Source organism: Podarcis raffonei, chromosome 7 (genome assembly GCF_027172205.1).
Source record: "Podarcis raffonei isolate rPodRaf1 chromosome 7, rPodRaf1.pri, whole genome shotgun sequence".
In the NCBI taxonomy this organism is placed as follows: Eukaryota; Metazoa; Chordata; class Lepidosauria; order Squamata; family Lacertidae; genus Podarcis; species Podarcis raffonei.
The window spans coordinates 90,730,019-90,751,062 of NC_070608.1; the positions used below are offsets into that span (position 1 = coordinate 90,730,019).

At 47.6% G+C, this 21,044-nt stretch overlaps 1 long non-coding RNA gene across 3 annotated transcripts in view; it reads right to left on the reverse strand.

The window, feature by feature from the left end:
• LOC128418086 (uncharacterized) overlaps window positions 1–17,496 on the reverse strand; it is a 43,429-nt gene extending 25,933 nt beyond the window's left edge. For all 3 annotated transcript variants that reach the window (XR_008331657.1, XR_008331655.1, XR_008331656.1), the window contains exon 1: window positions 17,411–17,496. This is a non-coding gene — a long non-coding RNA (uncharacterized LOC128418086). The remainder of the gene's footprint in view (window positions 1–17,410) is intronic.
• Window positions 17,497–21,044: the final 3,548 nt, after the last annotated feature.

Consider the following 21,044-nt stretch of genomic DNA (forward strand, 5'->3'; position numbering starts at 1 on the left):
TACTTATTACTTCTTCTGGCTGATAAAAACTTCTACTTTCCACTAATTTCACGGCGGGGACCGCGAGGGAGGCTGCGGGGGGAGGGGGCAAGAAATGTCAACACAGAACTTCCCGGGAAGACGCGAAAGTTGATTCAAACGGAAAACGAGGAAGTTGGGATTGTGAGAAAGAAAACGGTTCCGCTGTAGGAGGAAGAGCGATAAGGAAAGGAGAATTAATAGCGGCTGCTTCTCCGGGGAGACAGAGCCTCTTTCCGATGGACTTCTTGCCCAGTATCTCCAACGATCTCCGCTAGGATGGAAGCAATCATTTAAAGCAAACGACTCTTCCGGCTGAGAAATGAAGGGTACGATCCAGCCATGGCTGAGCATTTTCAATTGCCGAGGCGTTCAGTGGAAGAGAGAAACAAGCGTCTCCGTGCCTCCCACCGAAATCCGCTGAGACGCGCAGCCCGATCCTATGCGTGTCTCTTCAAGCAAATCTCGCCGGATTTCACGCAGGTCGCTCCCAAGTTAGGGTGACAGGACATGGAAAGTGTTGACTTGCGCCCCAAAAGGCATTGCGATTAAAACACCATAGAACTCTGATAACAAAATGGTGCGGAAATCTAGACGTCATTAAACCGTTCTCAATTCAGCCGAGATGTTAGGTTTCGTTGTGAACTTTGAGCGCTGTGGAGGATCTGTCTGAATCCCTCCCAGACCCGTGTCAAAGGAGAGCCCAAGCTTCCATAAGAGATGCATGGATCGGGAAACAGCAGGCCGGGAGGAGGGCTTTGGCACTTCCTCGCCCTTTCCCAGCGCAGGTCACGAAGACAGATGGAGCCAAAGCGTGGTTACTGGGTTGCACGAGCGCGAGCGCTGCAGAATGCGGATTCATTGACCTCTGCACACCTGGGCCTTTACCCGCGCGGTCTTGGCTCGTCATTGAGTTGCGGGGCTGGTTTTCAAAAAGGGAATTTGGAGGATAGGTTTATGGTCAGTTACAAGTCACAGTGGTGAGTAAAGGGATCCTGCCACAGGCAGAGGCAGAGCCATACTGAGGCAAATGGCAGGCTTGCCCGCTCATGGGGGGCATCTGATGAGCCCCCGTTGGAAGAGCCAGCAAAGCCACCCCTCTTCTGCTCCCAGGGTTAAAGGAGAGGAATAAAGGACGGCCTTCCCTCGCCCGGCGCTCCAACACCTTCGTCTGAGTGCATTCTAATCCGCGTGGAAGACTGATTCACACAACTCGGGGTGGGCATAAAACCGATTAATTACATCGCAGGAAAAGAGAAATCACCTCCTAAATGCCTCTTCCTGGGGCGACATTATGCGTGTAGAGCATATATTTAAACTAAATATAGTTTAAAACTATATTAAGGCAATACCTTAATGGCTATGTCAGCTATGTCAGCCCTCTTTGATAGGGCTCTCCAAGGCTTAGCAGCTGGAGACGTGTGTGGAATAAAGGGCAGGTCTGTAACAGTTTGCCAGTCCTGATAGAACCTCCCTGTACCCCTGAGCAGGGGACCCTGGGAACACAGAAAGGGTGGGCTTTTACCTCCATGCAACCCTTGTAGGCTTCCTAGAGACATCTGTCCTCCTTTGAAAACAGAATCGCTGCTTGGGTGGCCCTTGGCTCTGACTCAAGTGCTTCCGTTCATCTGTAAACTGCCAGAGATCCACTGACAGTCAACTGATGTCCTTCAGCCATGTGGTCCCCACTGCCAACACAGAGCTTAAGGTCCACAGGATTATGAAAAGCCTCATCCTGCAAAGCAACTACAGATGAGGCAGTCAACCTCTACTTCGAACCTTACATGATGGAATGTCTCCTTCCCTGGCAGATGCATACTAGTATATCTGGTCAGAAGTCTCCCTGACATGCTTATTTTCTACCTACAGGGAGTCGCTTTCCAACACAAGTGCCTCACCTGCAGTCTGAAGTGGTATAGCCCTGGCGGGGGTTGCCAACACCCTCCCACCCCCAATCTCCTAGTTGTGAGAACAGGGAGATAAAATCCAACCTGTAGAAGTAAATCTAAAAGATTAACACTGTCGCTCAATCTAATTTGACAAGCAAATTGAATTAAAGTGGACTGTGATTCACTGTCGCCAGTTAACAGGCTTGGGATGGCAAGAGAATTGTTGCTCTCCGGAGGGCAGTGAAGAAAAATCAGGAAGAACCTAATGAGGAGAAGGACACCATAGAAGAACTTCTTCATCTAGGCGATTCCCCACCCCCTTTTCCCTGTGTAGTATTACTATTTCCAGAATATTCATACCCTACGAGATACTTAAAATTCCTTATTCATTTAATCATGAAAGGGATCTTCTTATTCCAGATGCCAGAATATCTCCCATTTGTTGTAATTTCATCAGGAGATCCTAAAACAGTTGTATACCATCCTTCATTGTTTGGGGGATATCAAGTTGGTATACAATCAATAATCATAATAAAAATCAATAATAAAACAATTAACTACAGCCTCCTTGATAGCTGTAAATCAATAATAAAACAATAACCACAGCCAATCAAAACCAGCCTAGAACAAAAGAAGGTGCCTGCATCAAGGAAAACTGGTGCTGGAGGGATTAAGTGGGCATTATTAGACTAATACCCCCACTTTCTTCTATGGAGCTTAAGGTGGCATACGTGGTTATCTCTTCACCAGTTTATCCTCACCACAACCCTGTGAAGAAGGTTAAGCTGAGAGTCAGTGACTGGTCTATGTAACCCAGTAGACTTTTTTATGGCTGGATGAGGACTTGGACCCCATCTTGCGATTACATGGCAGCTCTTGAAGGGGTGGTCCTAAACTGGGGTGCCACGCCTGAATAAGCATCCTCTTTTGTTGTGGGGCACTGTTTGCTTTGGGAGGTACCCAAAGCAAAGCTGCAACAGAAGATCTCAAAAGCGTGTCAGACAAACTAGAAGAAACATGCAGCTCCAACCTATACAAGGCCCTTTTTGTTCAATGCAGCTTATTTCAAAGTGTGGCTAGGATTGCAGCTGTAGGAAAAGGAGCTGATTGATTACTCCTTTCCATCAATGGTACTCATTGAGCATTGGGCTACCTTGGAGACAGCAGGAGACTCTGAATCTCAGGGTTGCGGGTTCAAGCCCATGTTGGACAAAACAGCCCTGCATTACATGGAGCTGGACTAGAGGACGTTCACAGTCCTTTTCCACTCTACAATTCTGTGAAAGGCTCCTTCCACCCCGTTACTGATTAGAGAAAATGATTTCAGAACATCTTCTAGCTATTTCCCAGCCAGTCTTCTAGCTATTTCCCAGCCTTATATTACAGATTTGAGTAAAAAAACAATAGTAATGAGCTGTTAACTTCTCCTGGGTGAACATGGTTTTCAACTATGAGATTTGAATTGTGGTTGATCCTCTTTTTGAACAGAAAGTGGAAAAGAGCCATTTGTTTTATTAATCATTACATTTATATCCCATCCTTTTCTCTATGGAGCTCAAGATGGCATACAGGATTCTCACCATCCTCTTTGAACACCCACAACAGCCACCATGAGAGGTAGGAGGCTGGGAGGCAGTGACTGGCCCCAGGTCACCCCATGAGCTTCATGGTCGAGTAAGGATTTGAACTCTGGTCCCACAGGTCTCCAACATTCTAACCACTACATTACAAACATCTGCAATGCAAATGGACATTCTGGGGATTATTTTCCCCATTTCCATTATAAACCATATTATGTGATGGCAGTGCACATGTTTGCTCAATAAGATATATAGACCACAAAATATGTTGGTATTAAGCTTTGTGTGAGAATACACGTTTGTTTCCAGCATGGAACATTTGGGCCACCATCCAACTCTGTAATATTATACACAGTAAGTCCAATTGGGAATGAAGTCGAAGCAGACTTAGGGTTCCATTGTTAGTTGCTCTCTTTTCTCCCACGTGCTTAATGGAAGATGTACACTCATGAGAAACTTCAACACACAGGTGCAAAAATAATGTTGGAGGGCATGTCAGGTGTTAATTCACCCTAAGGTGGAGGAGCTGTCTCTGTGGTCCATCAGAGGTGCTTGGACTGCAGCTCCCAAGATCCTGAACCCTGGCCACTGGAGCTAAGGGATCCTGGAGTCTGACAATCTCTGGAGGACCATGTTAGCTATTCCTCTCTAAGGGCAGGGCCGGCCCACCCATGAGGCAGGGTGAGGCAACCACCTCAGGCAGCAGGATCCACAGGGACAATAGTTCCCACTGAATATCATAGAATCATAGAATTGTAAAGTTGGAAGGGACTCTGAGGATCTTCTAGTCTAGCACCCTGCAATGCAGTTGTCCCATAAGGGGACTGAACCTGCAACCTTGGCATTATTGCCACCGTGCTCTAACCAACTGAGCTATCTTCATTCTCCCTTTGTTCCATGTGATCTTCATTCCATCTTTCTTCTCTGGAGGGGAGGCACCATTTGGTGGTTCACCACAGCTGCCAAAATGTCTTGAGTAGGCCCTGCCTAAGGGATTGGCCTGGAGGCTTTTGGGAGCAAATGCCCTGGAGATATTGGCAGCCTGTAAGTGAGCTAACATTTTTAGAAACATCACTCAAGCCCCCAGCCCAACCCTTGCTGGTCGCTCTCCCAAGGGAGACTATAAAGGAGGCAGCTCCGCTTTTTAAGAAATTGAGATCCTGTGCACACTTATTAGGGGTGGGTGTGGGTGTGCGTTTCTTTTGTAAACCATGGAAGTTAACTGGTTATTTGCAAGTAACTTCCTTATGACTGCTGATCTCAACTACCTGTTTCTCGATAGACTTCCAGAACTTGGCTTATGGTCACAATGAGCAAGAGGTTAAAAGTCTGTCCAAGGGAGTTAAATTAGCTTCGTTTGACCTGGATCATCCCATGCTTAGTTTTAAATAGACTTTTCAGAGCTACCATTTAACATTTAACTTACTCTTGGGGACGGCGCTTCTCAAACCTCATGAGCAAAATGTCAACGTTATGTTTCCTTTCTCGCGAGAGCTCCGCTAGGTTGCTACACCTCTAACTGGGTCCTCCCTCTGCGGCTTCAATTGGATTTGCATTTGTTAAAAGAAATGGTTAACATTCAATTTCATGCTTGATTTCTACTGTAAATACTGAGCCCCATCTTCGCTCCCCCTCCGTGCTCACTGGGCCTGAACAAGCCGAAAAATGCTTTTCGGAAAATCACGTTTCGGAGTCTGCAAACGCTGCTATCAGCAGACTCCACCTGAAAAATAGTTTTGCAAGACGGAGCACATCCCCAAAGACATAGTCCTCCTCTCGAGCGTAGCTGCGCGCGGCACTTCTGCGCAAAGCACTTGGCCGGCGGGGGGGGGGGTCGGGATCGCTCTTTTTAACCCTTCGGTAGTCTACGGCTGGGATTGAGTCCGGTCCAACCAGTGGCTGCAAATAAACCTGGATCTCTCCCTCTTGCCAGCGCTTGTCTACGAAAAACTGAGATTTTAAGGTTGAGTTTGCTTGGAAGGAAGGCCCGGGGACACCACGAGAACCTTACCTCCAAGAAAGCTTAGGAGCGCCCACTTGAAGCTGGTGAGACTTCATTGGCAGCAGGGGTGCCAACTTGAATAAATTAGCGGGGGCAGGTAAGCTCCATCCCGCATAATTGATCACATAATTATGCACACGCACACCATTTGAATGGCAATGCCAATCAACTGGGGGAGCGGACCCCTCAAATATTTTATGGGGGGGCTGGGTCTTCATAGGAATTGGCTCCTATTCTGCGCAGTAAACAGCACTGCCCGCTCGTCGAACCTTTCCACCTGGCACAGGCGAGGCCTTCGCCACGGTCAGCACCAGCCTTTGCCCGGGGGCACTTCCGTCAGCTCTAACTGAACGAGCCAGCTAACAATGCGCGGTGGCAGGATCCCCGCTGCAAACGATGCGGAGAGGAACATTCTGGAAAGGAAGGAGAGGACCTGCAGCGGGCAAGCGTCGAAACTGACGAGACTGTGCCTGCGCTTTAGGAGGGGGGGACCCGCCTTTGGAGAAGAGTAATAGGACGTGGATAGGATGGCAATTTCTGTGCATGCCATTAGTAGTTTTGGAGGAGAGGGCGTTTGGGCAGGGACGACCTATCTGCTCCTCAGCAAGTTGCGGTTGCGGTTGGTGTTATTTATGCCCTTTCTAGACAGACCGTCGATCCTCAGATTCCTCTGGGAGGGGCTCCAGAAGTCGATAAACCACACAGATCGAATCGATGAAACAGTGCGGAAATGTGAATGTTCAAAGCGAAAAGAGCCTTGCCCTCAAGTCCAGACGAACCTTTTCCTACTGACAACGAAGTGCATTTCGAAGCCTGAGCGCCGCAATTCATCCCTTGAATGGAAGGGGTTTCAGAGCTACCCCTTTCCACCCACCAGCGAGAGCTCATGCAGCAACAGGCCACGGAGTACCCCGCCCTTCAGAAAAGACTCTGCAGCAAGTTCCCTCTGAAGGGGTTGGAGAGCTGGCGGGGACCAGTGATGCAGCTGGAGCTACGCTGGACAAGTCCAGGCCGCCCTCAGTCAAATGACCTCCCAGAGATGCTCGGGGCAGCCGCCAACACGCCCCGGGGCAGCACTTGAGCTGGCCATGCCGGGGCTGACATGATTCCTGCAGCACCTTTTCTTCTTCCGTTTCCAGAGGGCAGCAGACAGGGCACGTCCACATAGTTAGAGATGTCCCTCTTATTATGTTTGCTTTAAATATACATTTCCTCCTGCTTTTCTCCAGCAAAATGGTGATTCTTCCCAATAACAAAAACCACCAGTATGGTCCTTCAGCCCTTGTGGCAGCCCCCGCCAGCACCGCCTTCTGCGGGTCTTGCTTCAATAGAACCGAACAACTCCTTTTTCAGTCCGTTGAAGACTGGCGGAGAACGAAATGAGCACCCTCGAGCGAAGAAGCAGCTCGGCCTGAGAACGCAGATGTTAAGTCCCACCGACTTCCATGCAGGGTCTTCGCCTCCCATAACGCCCACCGTCAAGACTGGATTCTAAACCATTGTTCATTTATTAAATTTGTATACCGCTCTTCATCTGGAGATCTTAGGGCGGTTCGCAGCACAAAAGTACTATATAAAAACACAAAATACATAATAAAAACAAAACCATCACCCCCCTCCCCACGGATGCTTTGGTTAGTTGTCATCGGTCTGTCTCGGGAGACAATGGAAGAAAAGTGCGCCTTCCGGGGTGAAGTCCCACTGTTGGAGAGTTAGGGCACTTTAATGGGTCGATTAATCAGCTAAGTGTCCTGATTAATCGGAGGAAGCCAACCGGCCAGGACGAATTTTCATCCATGGCTCTCGGAATGAAGCGGATACCTCTGAGGATCCCTAGATTCTGTTGTGTTACTTGTGAAAGGGAGTGAAAAAGAAGACACTAAAATGATTTTTAAGCTTTTCCCTGATAAACAACAAGCTCACCCACACGTGGCTTAATATGCCTGAGGCACCTATATTTTATTTAAAATGTTTGCGTACCTTTTCTATTTAAACCTTTTAAAGCTGTATTGATTAATGGGATTTGGGCAATATGCTGATATAAAAAAGAAAGAAAGAAACAAGCAATTATTATATTGCTTTAATAAACCGTAAAGTATTTAGTTGTTAAGAGCCCTGGACACCTTGACGCCTTCACAACCCAGATAACCTCCCCACACAAAAAGTTCCACATAAGTGAGTACCCAAAATGCTTCAACTATTTGTTATCATCATCCTCACCCCCCCCCCCCCCGCTACAGTGGGTTTGGTTCATCCTGACCATTGCAGCTCTCTCCCTGGGTTAACAAGACCCGTTGGGATTCAATATACGTAACCGGGCTGCAGAATTGTCCGCTTCTCTGGCATCAGCGCGCGCGCGCAAAACACGCGGAGGACCCCTCATTTTTGCTTTTTTTCTGGCTGCAAACGCTCCTTTTGCAAACCTGCGGGCCCCCTCCCCAGCCTTTGGAAGTAAGCTGGAGACCCCATGAACGTAACACCTGCCAGTCAGGTGTCAGAGCACCCGCAGCAGCTCTAAATGCCCACTTGCTGGATCTCTCTCCCACACACGCACATCCATGCACCCCTCTTTGTCCTTAGGAATTCGTCGCGAGACGTTTTAAGAGGCAGCGAGGGGAGGTGTCGCTTGCTGCAAGCGGCTCGGTTGGGGGGGGACGAGGCCAGCTCCTTGGAGATGTTTACCCAGAGAGGGTGGAATCTAAGGACGCTCTCGACAATCAATGGAGCCTTGTCTCAGGTTACCGAGCTGAGCTCCCCTAAATGAGTCCAGCAGGCTGATAACCGCAGGTTAAAGGCACCTGAGATAAACGGCTTCCAATGGCTTGATGTCAGAGAAGATAAGCAGGGGCGGGGGGATGTGCTTTTTATCTGCTGGAACTAGAGCAGGTTTTATTCACCGAGTCGCGATTAGAGAAGGATGAGAGTCTTTTGTAAGGTTGCATAGGACGGAGGCCAAGGAAGGATAGCATCGCAATTCTCCCTTCTTCTTGGGGCTCCATGGAAGGGAGGTGCTGGAAAGAGTGGGGCTGTCCTCCTGAACTACAGCCCCCCACTCCCTGCCTACTCCTAGGGGCCGAGGTCCCTTGCTCCCCCAACAGGCGACAGTCCCACGGGAAGACCCTGGAAAGCGCCTGCCGGTGGTGCGAGTAAGTGAACTCGATCAACCCTTGGTAGAAGACGGGTTCATACGTTCATGATCTTTCCGAAAACCATGCTATGGAGCGCTTGGAAGGAAGGAGATGAATCTCTTGAATCACTCCCATGAAGTGTTCAGACCTGCTCCAACTAGCCTAAGGGCGTCACACTTTTAGATCTCGCAACGACCTGCTTCAGCGTTCAGCAAACAGTACCTGCGTGCAATCCTATGCATGTTTACTCAGTGATTAATCTCATTGGCTTTGATTGGGTAAGGGCTTCATTAAGAACCCTTACCCCAAAAAGTTGTGGGGTTTTTTGCCTTCTGCTCAGGGTTGCAGATGGCTGGCTACTGAACCGGCTAGCGCCTGCCATTTACTCCGAAGCAGACGAATTGACTTTCGATCAGACGTCACTTTGAAATGAATAGCTTTGCGCGTCGGCGCTTAGCAGGCCCTCTATTAAAGTTACGCAGACTTACATTACTTTAAAAGATTCAATCAAAACATTTATTTCCTCAATAAATATCTGAACTACAATAACGGTAGTAGTTATAGTAGCCCACCAAATATAAGAATTGTTAAGGCTGTAATACTATGCACGCTTACTTGAGAGTAAATCCCAATTGATCTCACTGGAGTTTACCTTCCAGTAACCATGCGTGTCCAGTTGATTATAACCTTGTTGTGTCCAACTCTTATATAATTGTATCAAGTAGACTTAAGATGCTTGTTTTGGGGTGGGATGTGGCCTTCAGCATCTAAACTGCAATCCTGTGCACACAAACCTGAGGGTAAGCGTCATGGGACTCTGTGAAGCTTACTTCCGAGTAGACTGTTGGTCATAATCTGGTTTGTCCTGCGAGACAAAACTCACTTGGCTTCAGGAATTTGTGTCAGATCCACATTTGTGGATTATCTTCTCCCCACCACCCGAATTTCGAATTCTAGTGAAAGTCAGCCAGATAGGGGCTGATGTTTTTTCGGGAACAAATCCCGCTGAGATCCGTAAAATTCACCTACAAGTCTATAGGGTTGCTGCCGGTATTGTTTGCATATACCAAATATGGTATGAAACCTACGGAAAGATGGAATGGGTTTCACACACCTAGGAGCTAAAGCGTAACTTCGAAGCGATCCATTGATTTCCACGAAACATTCTTCCCTATTAACTTGCTTAAAGTCTCCCAGAAAGGCGAAGGCCCCGCGCAGGTGGAAGAGAAAGTGAGGGACAGCAGAGCCGAAGCTGGATCTAGAACGCAAATGAATGAGTGGATTATTCATTCTGAACGGCATGGTTAATTAAGGCTTCCAACTTAAACATACTTTACCAGAAATTAAGTCCCACTGCATGCGACTCAGTCCACAAATCTGGACTGATGCTGCGGCCACAGGCTACATAATATTTCATCGTAATCGTGTGTGAGGATGCCAACTCTTCAGCGGGCATCTGTACCTGCACTTTTAACAGCAGTTCCGTCTGCAGCAAAGTGAGATGAATTCCTCTCACCTCCACGAAAGAGGGTTGCAGATCAAGCCGCTGTTAGAGGCACAGCAACCAGATCTGATTGCAAAGTTGGCTGCCATTTAATATGAGATTAATTTTGCTCTAAATAATTCTTGTTCTTTGGGTGCTTGTTTGGCAAGGCCTCTTCCCTGCTGGTAGGAGAATTGCTTCCCTTCTGAATTTTAACTTTTCAAAGATTTGGGGAAAGCAGAATGAAAAAGTCAGGACAGACAATCATGGCTTTGAGTGCAAATTAACCCAGCGCCTCCACCTTTAAAAATGGTATCAAATTGCACATGGCCCTTGATTTATTGTCTCTAGCCTGGGGTTTTTTAATGCATAGCTTACTATGTTTTAATTTTGCACCTGTTTGTTTGGGGGTCTAGAGGACTTAATGCTGGAATGCAAACTTTTTCTTTTCTTTTCTTTTCTTTTCTTTTCTTCTTCTATCATACCAAACTGACAAAGCAAACTGGCTAGAAGTATCAGTGAAATGAAATTGCTTTTTTGGTATTGATAAGGATTAAGCAATTGGAGGGAGCGAATAGGTATTTTCATTATTTACTTTCTAAAATATATGAATTTCTATGTTTTTATTGCCAATTTTGCTAAAAATAGTAAAAAAAAATCCTTTTTAAAAAAAATCCTCGTAGAGAGTTCAGTATCATGTAGGCATGTAAAGTATAACTGCTGAACCCAGTTGGCCTTACTTCCGAGTAAGAGTAGGAAGGATCAGACTTCAAAGCTAGCTGACCACTTGCTTCAGTGGGATATGAAAGATTCCTAAACCTGGACTGGATAGCAGGGTGCGAACCTACATACACTTTCCAAACAGTAAGTCAATGCGGCTTACTTGCAAGTAGACATGGGTAGGATCGCACTATTGCAATACACTCGATTGCATTTCTACTGAGAAGTAAAGGAGAATTAAGTTCAATTAGACTTACTCTCAGGTATATGCGTATAAAACCAACTTTACAACGCAGCTCTATTTATCTGTTCAAAAGAAAGGCCGATTTAGTCTGCCAAATAAGTCTGCTTAAACCAATTGCCATGTACACTAACTCAGGAGTCAGTCTCACTTTGTTCAAGGGCCCGTATCCATTTATTTTACTAATTAGATACATCCAAATGAATTATTATATTTTCACTACACACGCGCGCGCGCACACACACATTAGTAGCAAACTGCTCAAGCCCTTCTCAAACTGACAGAACAAGAATAAGGCTGTCAAAAGAAAAATTCTCGTTTCGTTCATATAATAAAATAACAGAGCAAGGGACCATAAATCACCGAACGACATATCTCCCCGTTTAATTTTTACTTTTTCGAAGGTTAGACGTTGCCGAGGTAGTTAAACTGGTGGGGTGAACCCCTTTTCTTTCCGCCCTCCCAACCCACAATTATCCGGCTTCCTTCTATGAAGTTTCTAGATTAATATCGGTGGAGCGAAAGGCGAGAGAATTCCCCGCTTGAACGGCAGGATTAGGAATATTTCTAGAAGAAAGAAGAGGGTGTGAATTGACTTTAGCCTGCAATCGTCTAAAGCGGAATTACAGCTTGTAAAATAGGTCTCCATCAGTCTCCCGGGAGACGGGCTCAGTTCGACTTGGGTGTTCCAGCTCCTTCTTACCCCTCGCAATAATTAGCTCCATCTCGGTCCCAAGCGTGTGTCTTCCCCACCCCCACACCAGGGTTTCCTTATCCCCAATAAATGTTGTTGCTGTTTTGCCCGGCCCCCAAGTCCAACAAACTTCTGGGGCACCCCAGGGACTTGCCCTGTTTACGAAGGGGTGGCGGCAAAAGATGCAAGATGCGAAAAAGAAGAAGGTTTTGGGTGCCCAACTCAGAGCTTGCGGCCGCCCTTGGGGGCTGGTGGGTTTGCCTTTAAGAAAGGAGAGAAGGGAGGGGGCGAAAGTGAGGAGTGTGACTTTCTTATCAAAGTGCGGGAAATGTCATTTTCTTTGTGCTTTGATGTCTGGTTGTCTTTCAGCCCATCCTTGCATGTCATTACCAGACTCCCAACAGAGAAAGAGGTGTGGGGCTTTTTTTGGTTTTGTTTTGTTTTGATGGGAAGTAAAGAAAAGAGTTGGTGGGGGGAGGAGAAGACGAGGATAAAATAGGGATGCACAATTAGATGATTTCTGCCCTTCTATTACAGCGGTGAATGGCAGAATTCTTGACAGAGTAGCGAACCGGCGGGTCTATTCTTAACTGGTTGAGTTAACATGTACGGGTGTAAAGCGCCAGGGGCGGGCGGGCGGGCGGGTGAGGTTTCTTGTTATTTCCCCCCTCAGGTCTTTTTCCTTTAGAGAAAGTCGACTTCTGAAGCAATTTCATCCGTTAAAAAAAGGAAAGGAAAGGGGAAATAGTCTGTTAGATCAATATTGAAGCAATGTTGCATGAAACCAAGTCAGGATTAGTCCAGGGAGCCACGTTGTTTCTGTGGGTCCAATTCAGCCACCCCCAAATCCCAAAATATTGCTAGTCTCGCAGATTTCCAAAGAACTAAATCCCCTCCAGTTGAGTGCATGTTTACCCGATCAAAACCGTGATGAATTTCAGTTCAGATCGGTGGAGCTGACTCCTCAGTTAGGACACTTGCTTGGGAGTAAACTCGGTTGAGCACAGAGGAGTCTACCTCTGCGTCAGCATGCATAGTTTGGGGCTGCAAAGCTGCAGTCCTTCTTCACCCACTAACCTGCGACTATTGACCTCAAGAGGCATTGCATTTTTGAGTCCATATGCTTACTTGGGGCTAAGCCCAGTTCCACGGGGTTTCCTCCTGAGTAAACACGCATCAGTAGAGGCTGCGTGTCAGTTCGACTTCTCTGTCCAGAAAAGGTTTTAAATGTTCGAGACTGCAAAGCTGCCTGGCTAATCCCCTGACAGCCGAGCTTTCTGTATACATGGCATTAAAACGCATTGACGCAGCGCAGCCGCAACGCTCTTTTCTCCTTCAGGATTAATAGGTGTTCTGGACACTTGGACTTAGGGTGAGATGTGTTGAAAAGGAAATAAGACTCCTAAACCTCTATGAAAGTTTGAATCGCTGGATAATGAAGAGAACAGGACTCCTGCACCTCCAGTTGCTTCACAGAAAAGGGAAATTTACTAACTATAGGTTGCATGATAAACCATAGCAGCTGAAATGTCCTCTCTCATGCAGCAACTAAAGGGGCACGAGCGCTGCCTTCTTGGTTCACCTGACCATTCTTATTACTAGGGAAGTGCATCCCATTGAAATCCATTTAACTTGCCTCGAAAAAACTGCGTTTCCCCTCTGGGGTGCGTCTTTTGTGATTCAGGGAACTCCTTCTTTGCCAAAGTCTTCCGCCACCTTACGGTGCTGCGCCGGGTCCCCAAAAGGAGATTCCTAGGTGTGTGTGTGTGCTGTGGAGGGTTGGGGTTACCCTGAACTGTTCATCGAGGAAAGTCTCCAGGCAGTTAAAGAGGGTCAAACGCTGCTTACACTTGTGCCACCTAAACAGAGAAGAGCAGGAGGCCGAGGGGCATCGGCCGGGAGATGGACAAGGAGGGGAGTCCTGAGGATGGAATGGACTAAACTGCCCTAAGGAGGGAGGCGGTGGCTTTCCGCTTTATATACAATGCTAGACACGGTTGCCATAGCGGCGAGGACGCATCAGCGTATGTATGCTTCTTAACGCAGCAACGAGGGCGCAGGGGGGCACCGAGGAGGAGCGGGGCCGGGGACGCAGAGGGGAGTCGGGGGGCCTCGTCCTCCTATCCCATCTACGGTTAGCTAGACGAAAAAAGGCGCAGCGCGCTTTCTGGGTCTTGGTTGATCCACGTCGCCTTTGCAACTAAGCGCCCTCCGCCTCTGGAATGCAGCGTCGGATTGTTCCTTTGGTGGATGGAATGGAAATGTTTCTTTACAATCAGCCTAGACGTTCCCACCCCCTTCCTCGTTCTACCCCCCTTGCAAAATGCTGCCTTGCGAGCTCTTAACCCTCATTGTATGTCTCCTGTGCCTGCCTTGCCCCTCCTAGGCGCGCCTCGCGCCTCTAAATTTAGGACAGGGTTCAACTAAAGATAGGCTCCCGGATCCACCTTCTACCACAGCAGGAGCTATTTGGGAGATTTGGTTCTCTTTGGCTTGAATGGGGCAGAGGCGCAGCATCCGGTACTTGTAGGCCCCCTGACTATCTCCGCCGCCCCCCACCAAAAATGCTCTAAACTGACCTCTTGGAAGCCTCCGGGCTTACAAGTGCTTAACTTTGGTTTGGAAGTAAAATTGGTGGGAGGGGAATGAAATTTAGATGGTAAACTCCTTGGGGCGGGAACCTAATCCCCTTTATTTATGTGACTCTCGGCTATGTGACTCTTGGTCGCCATCACATTATGACGTAAGGGTTAAAAGGGCGTGGAGGGGGGGGGGTCGAACCACAGTTTGCTTTAGTTCCCTCCAGAACTAGAGGGGATTTCTAAAATGAATAGCTCTGTGGTGTCTTCTGCCTTGACAGCTCTGCCGACTCCACCTCACGCCCCAGTCCTCGGTATGCTAGGTGCTGGTTGTGATTACTCAGTTCCTAGAAAAAACAGCACTCTGAACATACTCAGAAGTGATGTGAGCATGTTCCAGAGCGGAGCCGTGAGACTGGGCCCAAATTCAATAATTCGCTGAATTGTCCGAATTCCATTTTATTAATAATCATTAAAAAGGCCGGCGGGGGGGTGTTGCCAGCCCTGCTGCTGTGCTTTTAAACTGTAGCCTGGCGCAGTGAATTTTAGCGAAGTTTCTTGGTCTGGCTGCACAGGAGCAGTAAAAGAAAATGTTGGCAATCTTGCTTCGAAGGGGAGATTGGTTTCTGCCTAGACGAAGTATGTTTACTATTTATGCACTCATTTTCCTTTTTAAAAAAATCTTGCCAAAAGAAGGATAAGGATCGGAAACACAAAATTGCCCATTTGGCAGATTAAATCTATTTCCAAGCGTCGGCTCCTGGCGCTTTCTGCAAGCCTCTCGCCCGACTCTGAAGAAGCTGCACCTTGCCTGCCTGACCGCCTATCACAAACACTGAGCGCCTCTCCCAGCTGAGATCAGGCTGCCTGAGCTTCCTGGAGACGAGGCTGGAGGTGATTTTCTTCCCTCAGCCATCTATCGAAAGACCCGAAGGGAAGGACGTGGATAGACACTCATTTAATGACAAGTAATTGACAAATCCGAGAGGCCGCATTACGAGTGGTCTAGGGGAGTATTAATTATTGAAAAACCATTAGCCTCTGTGTGTGTCCTGCAGAGATCCCATCTTGTTCTTGAAATATAAGCTGTCACGTCAGTTTAGATGGAGAGGAAATCAGATGAGGAACTCCTCCCCCTCCCTCTCTCCGCCGCAAGCCCCACCCGGAGGGAAACGGAGACCGCACCGCCAGCACACAGGCTTCCTACCGAGAAGACCTCTCGCTTTCTTTCCCGAAGTAACTCCTCTGGATCTGCTCGCCTTTCCCCCGACACTGCTCCCCAACAGTTGTCGTGGCCTTGGATGGCGTTAAAGAGGGAGGGGGGAAGGCCTTGCAAGTCAAGGTCACCGAGAGTCAAATCCACTGAGGAGATATGGCGTGTCGCTCCACTTTTTCCTAAAATGCCGCCCCCCCCCCCAAATAGAGATTACGATACAGAAAACAGCTTATCCCCTCTACATCTGATGTTCTGAGGGGCAGAGATTGGTCGACCAATTTAAAAGCTACTGAAAGACGTGGGTCCTAGCTGAGGTTTTTGGGGAGATTACGACTTCACTTCAGTTTTGTATCTGTAAAATGGGGGGAGGGGTCTTTAATAAAGATATATGATAAATGGGCAAAGGGAGCAAAAGCCGAAGTTAATCTCCTTCAAGTCAACGTTGCCCGAATATGCTTGGCTGGGCTGGACTGAATCTCGCCCTTGTTGTCCGAGCTTTCCCTCCGTGCTCAAAGCTCTTGACCACTCATCTCTCCGTTACTACACAACGTACGACCTTCGGGTGGTGTTGTGGGGCAGAAATAATTCCAAAGCACTTTTCACACACGCACACAAATTGAAAAATGCACATTTAACTCTCTTTTTTAACCAGAGCTACTTCGCAAAGCGGTGTAGGAAATTTGGAAATGCAACCGCCCTGCCCAGGGATCGTGGCGGCTTCGCGCCAAAGGTTCGCTTCTCTGTACTGTATAAGAAAGAGCACGATCCAGCGGGAAGTTCTGAGCAAACCGAATCGGAATGAATGAGAAATGGGCAAAGGTAGCGCAGACAGGAGGACTTCTCGGTGCGCAGCTGAGAGTCACAGTGCATTGCAGACTACGCATTGCCCCAAAGGCCCACGTGTCCAGGGGTTGCGACCTCAGGCTTCCGCGGCCACACAACTGTCCCACGAGCCGCCTCCATCCCGTTCAAGTCCTTTGCAGTCTTGGGAATTTCGGTTTAAAAAACCCAATTTTTAAGAAGTGTTGTAACTTTTCAAGCCATTTCCCTGCGGTGTGATCCTATGCCGGCGTACTTGGAAGAAAGTCCAAATGTCCTCATCTGGGCTCACTCCCAGGTAAGCCTGCACAGCGTGGCGTCCTGCTGCTTCTGAAGCAGGAAGGAAGGAAGGAAGGAAGGAAGGAAGGAAGGAAGGAAGGAAGGAAGGAGTCGGCCGAGGGCGGGTGGCTGGCGCAGAAGCCGAGAAGAAGAGCACAGCTGTTAAGACCCGCCAGCTGCTCCGAACTTCAACGAGGTCGATTCCGAAAAAGGGAGAGGCGAGGCGGGTAAAAAAGCTCGCCTCTCCCAAGCAGAAGAAAAACCTGCTGGATCAGGCCCAACGGCCCGCCAGAAAGCCCACTGAGCTCAGTGGCACTTGCTTCCGAGTAAGCCTGCATACTCGTGCTGCATGATAAGCCAGCACCTCTCTCTCATCCACTTTTTCTGTTCCGCACCCGCTCCTTCCCACAACTCCAGCCAGTAAAACTTAAACAGCCCAGGAGGCCGCTTGAGAATCAGGTCGCCAGGACCTTTAGGGGACGATCCCGGCTTCCTGATGACTATGGGGCAGCCCCCAGCTCACATTCCTCCGCTGGGGAGGAAGGTTTCTCGTAGCCACGGGGAACCTAACGCACATTTTAAACCTGTGGTTCTGGGGTCGGGGGAGATGACCGCTGCCCCCCCTCCTCTAGGCCTGATTCTGACCGGGGATCAGCAGCAGGTAGGAATCAGGCAAGACTCTCAGCTGCCTCTCCCGCCCGCTGCCAGCAGCGCAAAACAACAACGACGCGCACCAGCACCACCAAACTTAAAAGTCCCTACCTGATGCCCTGGAGCTGCCGGTGGCAGAAGCGACGGTGACGAGCCCAGACGCCCCGCTGACTGCAGCTCGGCGGCAATGCATCGCGGCATTTATTGGAGCGACTGTTGACTTTAGCACAAAGCAAAGATTTCACTGCCCGCTAGTTTAAAAATGAATATTTTACCAAGATATCGATCAGCGTTATAAAATTCAGTTAAGCACAATGGCTCGAAAGGAGCAGAGAAAACACACGCACACGCACACGCATGCACGCACACGTACACACAGGCAGAAGCGTTCCTAATATCTGTGTAAATTTGCTGAAGAATGACGTGCTGCGTGAAGTTTCCCTCCTGGAATTTGGCGTTAAATATTTAGTTATTTATTTTGTTGTTGTTGTTGTTGTTGTTGTTAGTTTACTGGTTTTGCCTATTCGCAGATGGCGGGGACTTAAATCACCAGCGGTTCAAAAAAAATAACGGGAGGTGGGGTTGAATGAGGAAGGCAGACCGTGTGGTCCTTTGCAACGCGACCCCGATCTAGCGCGTGAAGAGGATGTGAAAGGAGGCCGAAGAGGAAAGAAGAGACCCCGACTCTAAACTACATCTACACGCGCACACACATTCCTCCCTCTCTTTTTTCCTTTTTGAAAAGGTCTTTTGGCAGAGGTATATATCTTATCGCTCGGGATCAACGGAGTGGGAGACAGCTAAGTAGTTTAAAACGACCGCAGGCGCGATGGGACCGGCCAGGTTAGAGCATCACATTCGCGTCCCATTGTCCGCGCAATCGCTGCCATTCCAGGCCTCCATTCTTCTGCGCGACGGGAGCCTTTTATGTGGTAATGAACACACATTTTCCGCTTTGCTTCACAACGTGTGTGTCCTCGCGCGACACAGGCGGGCGGCGGGGAAGCGCGGCCGAATGGGGTCCTCTCCACCCACAGGCCTGTTTTTTAAAAGGTGCCTTTTGGGGGCCCCCATTCTTCCCGAAAAAACAATGAGGGGGGATTTGAGAGGGATTCGCACGTTTAGATCACTTCTTAAATCTATAAACGTTGTGCGGGGGGTGGGGGTGGCCGAGGAGTGGACAGACTGTTGTCCGGAGCGAAAGCAATTGATATTTTATTTAAATAAATACATATTTATTCATATAAATAAATAAATAAATATCCAAATAAAGCTGCTTCGACGATGCAGCCTGAATTAATAAAATTAGAATGTGGGAATAAGGTTGGCCGACGGGCCAGCTTTCTATGCCCTAGAGAAAAATACTGGCGATCACATTTTAATTTATTTTTGGATTTCAAAAAGCAATCGCGTCGCCTCCTGCAGATTGAATCTGAGGCCTGAAGAGGGAAGAGTCGAGAGAGGTGTGATCACTAAGGTGCAGATGACCAAAGTTTTGATATGATATGACGGATAGACAGGCAAATATTAGGGCAGAAGAGAAATTTACTAGCAGTCTTCAGTCTGAATGTTGCCTTCATTCCTTTCATGGTAAAAGAGCATTCACCAGGTTGTTGGAGTAAATGTAAAAAAAAAAAGTTTATTTCTCACATTTCAGGCTAGGCCTTCTACAGTCCTAAGACATTCTGCTGAACATCAGGATTCACCATATTTCTGTTACCTTAAATGTACCCACATCTATAGATCAATATCTATAAATTTGGGCAAACAACTACACAGGTGGAAATACAAAACTTCACAAACTAGCATCCAGGTAAGAGTGGCACTTTCCTGACAAGGTATGGCTTGCTGCAGCCATCCAGGTAGGCCTGGAGCACCCGGGAAGGCTACATTTATGAGGGCCGGGTGTGGTTTTATGGGCCGGTTTTTGTTTTGTTTAAATGCAACTGTGTTACAGTATTTCTCAAGTTTGGGTTCATGGTGTCAAGTCATTTACACCTGCTTTGCATTTAGTCAAAAATTCCAGCAGTAAAACTGAAGTACTCAAATGTCAAATCTTCCCCAAAACAGGGAACCTGTGCACCAACTGGGCTAAGCCACTGAAGGTCTGCCAAATTCTCCTTTACAGTCAGCTTTCCTGCAGAGTTACTTGGAAGAAGTTGGTCATGCCCTCACTGGAAATAATCTGTTCAACCAGGCCTTGGGCTGATTAACACTCTATGTTTTTTTAAAATGTGTTTGTGGGAGGGGGCGCTTATTTGTTCTTGTTTGTTTTATTGTGTATTTTGTATTTCATGTTGTATTTTCATGTTGTGAACTGCCGTGATCTTTGGAAGCAGAGGAGTATACAAATTTGATTAATGATGAGGATGATGTCAATTAAAACAAGTAGGGGCATACTCCCCAGAAAGTTTACTGGCATATATATGTATATTGTTCTGTCTGCATTGGAAGGTGAAAACAAACAACTATTACAGGTTATTATTTGTCTATTTATGCCAGGGTGGCTCATAATAATTTAGGGAGGTTAGGGCAAATGAAAATTTGACTCCACACAAGTTAAAAAGTGATGGCGGTGGAAATCTGTAAATTACTTGATTCTGTATGTTGGAGATGTACACTAGAACAACCTGTATCCATGTGGTGTTGTCACATTTGGTGGTACTGCAAAAGTGTGAGCAGGCTTTGGATTGGAGTAAAACCAGTGGGACTTACTCCCAAGGCATTTTCTAGAAGAGGGTCATAATCCTCCACAGGCTAAGAGCAGACTTTATGCATAGTCGACTTGAAGACTATGGGTGGCTACTGGAACACCAGCCGCTGGCGTGTCTCGACTGGCACCATAGAGGTACATTTCCAGGGGTTAGGAAAGTTAAATCTGTGGTGTTTGATTTGCAGAGGTTCGCAAATATGAAGCTGTCCTCCCCACTTTCTGACGAAGAAGACGATTATTTCCAAAAGGCGATCTTATTAAATTCCGTGAGAATTACTTCCAAGTAGAGATGTAGCTTCCAAGTCCTGGGAAGGAGATGCTTTTTCTGAAATAGTTCTATGCACCAAGTCTACTACTGTTCGTTCTCTCTTGTGCGCCACACATCACTGTCTCGTCCCAAAGTCGAGCTATGATTGGCATGGGGAAATCCGACGCCCACACATTTGTCAGGGAAGGATTTCACCTGCGAGTGAGTGTTGTATATGAAACAACCTTTAGCGAGAACGCAATCGGATACTGATCTTTCAGAATGCACTCCGGAGGAAGCTGGAAGGCTGCTATAGAGCTCTCATTTGCTTCCCATCCATTTATTCGTGCAGCAAATGACCCCCTGCGAAATGAGTTTCCGGATCCTGAACATATCCAGTTTAAAAGCCACATGTTCTGTTTATACATCCCACTTTAACCAACCACCCTTAGACTCCCAGCCCTATAATTACCGGTACCTGCCTGGAAGACCCATTGAACTCAGTGGGATTTGACATATGTAGGATTGGAATGCAAACGTTCAGCAGAACTGCATTGTGCGAAGCGCTCTCTTTAATGAATTTACGCGGCGCCCTAAGCCTAAATACTCGGAGGACGACTCATTTCCGTTAAAAACTGAAATTCTATGCATGTTTCTTCTGATGGCGTTCAGACTAACTTCTGAACAAACATGCAAAGGGCAGGATGGGCTACAATCCTAGCAAGACTTTCTGGCAAGTCCCAATGAACTCCACGAATGGGGTCGGGCTGTTCTGTGGGAAGGGG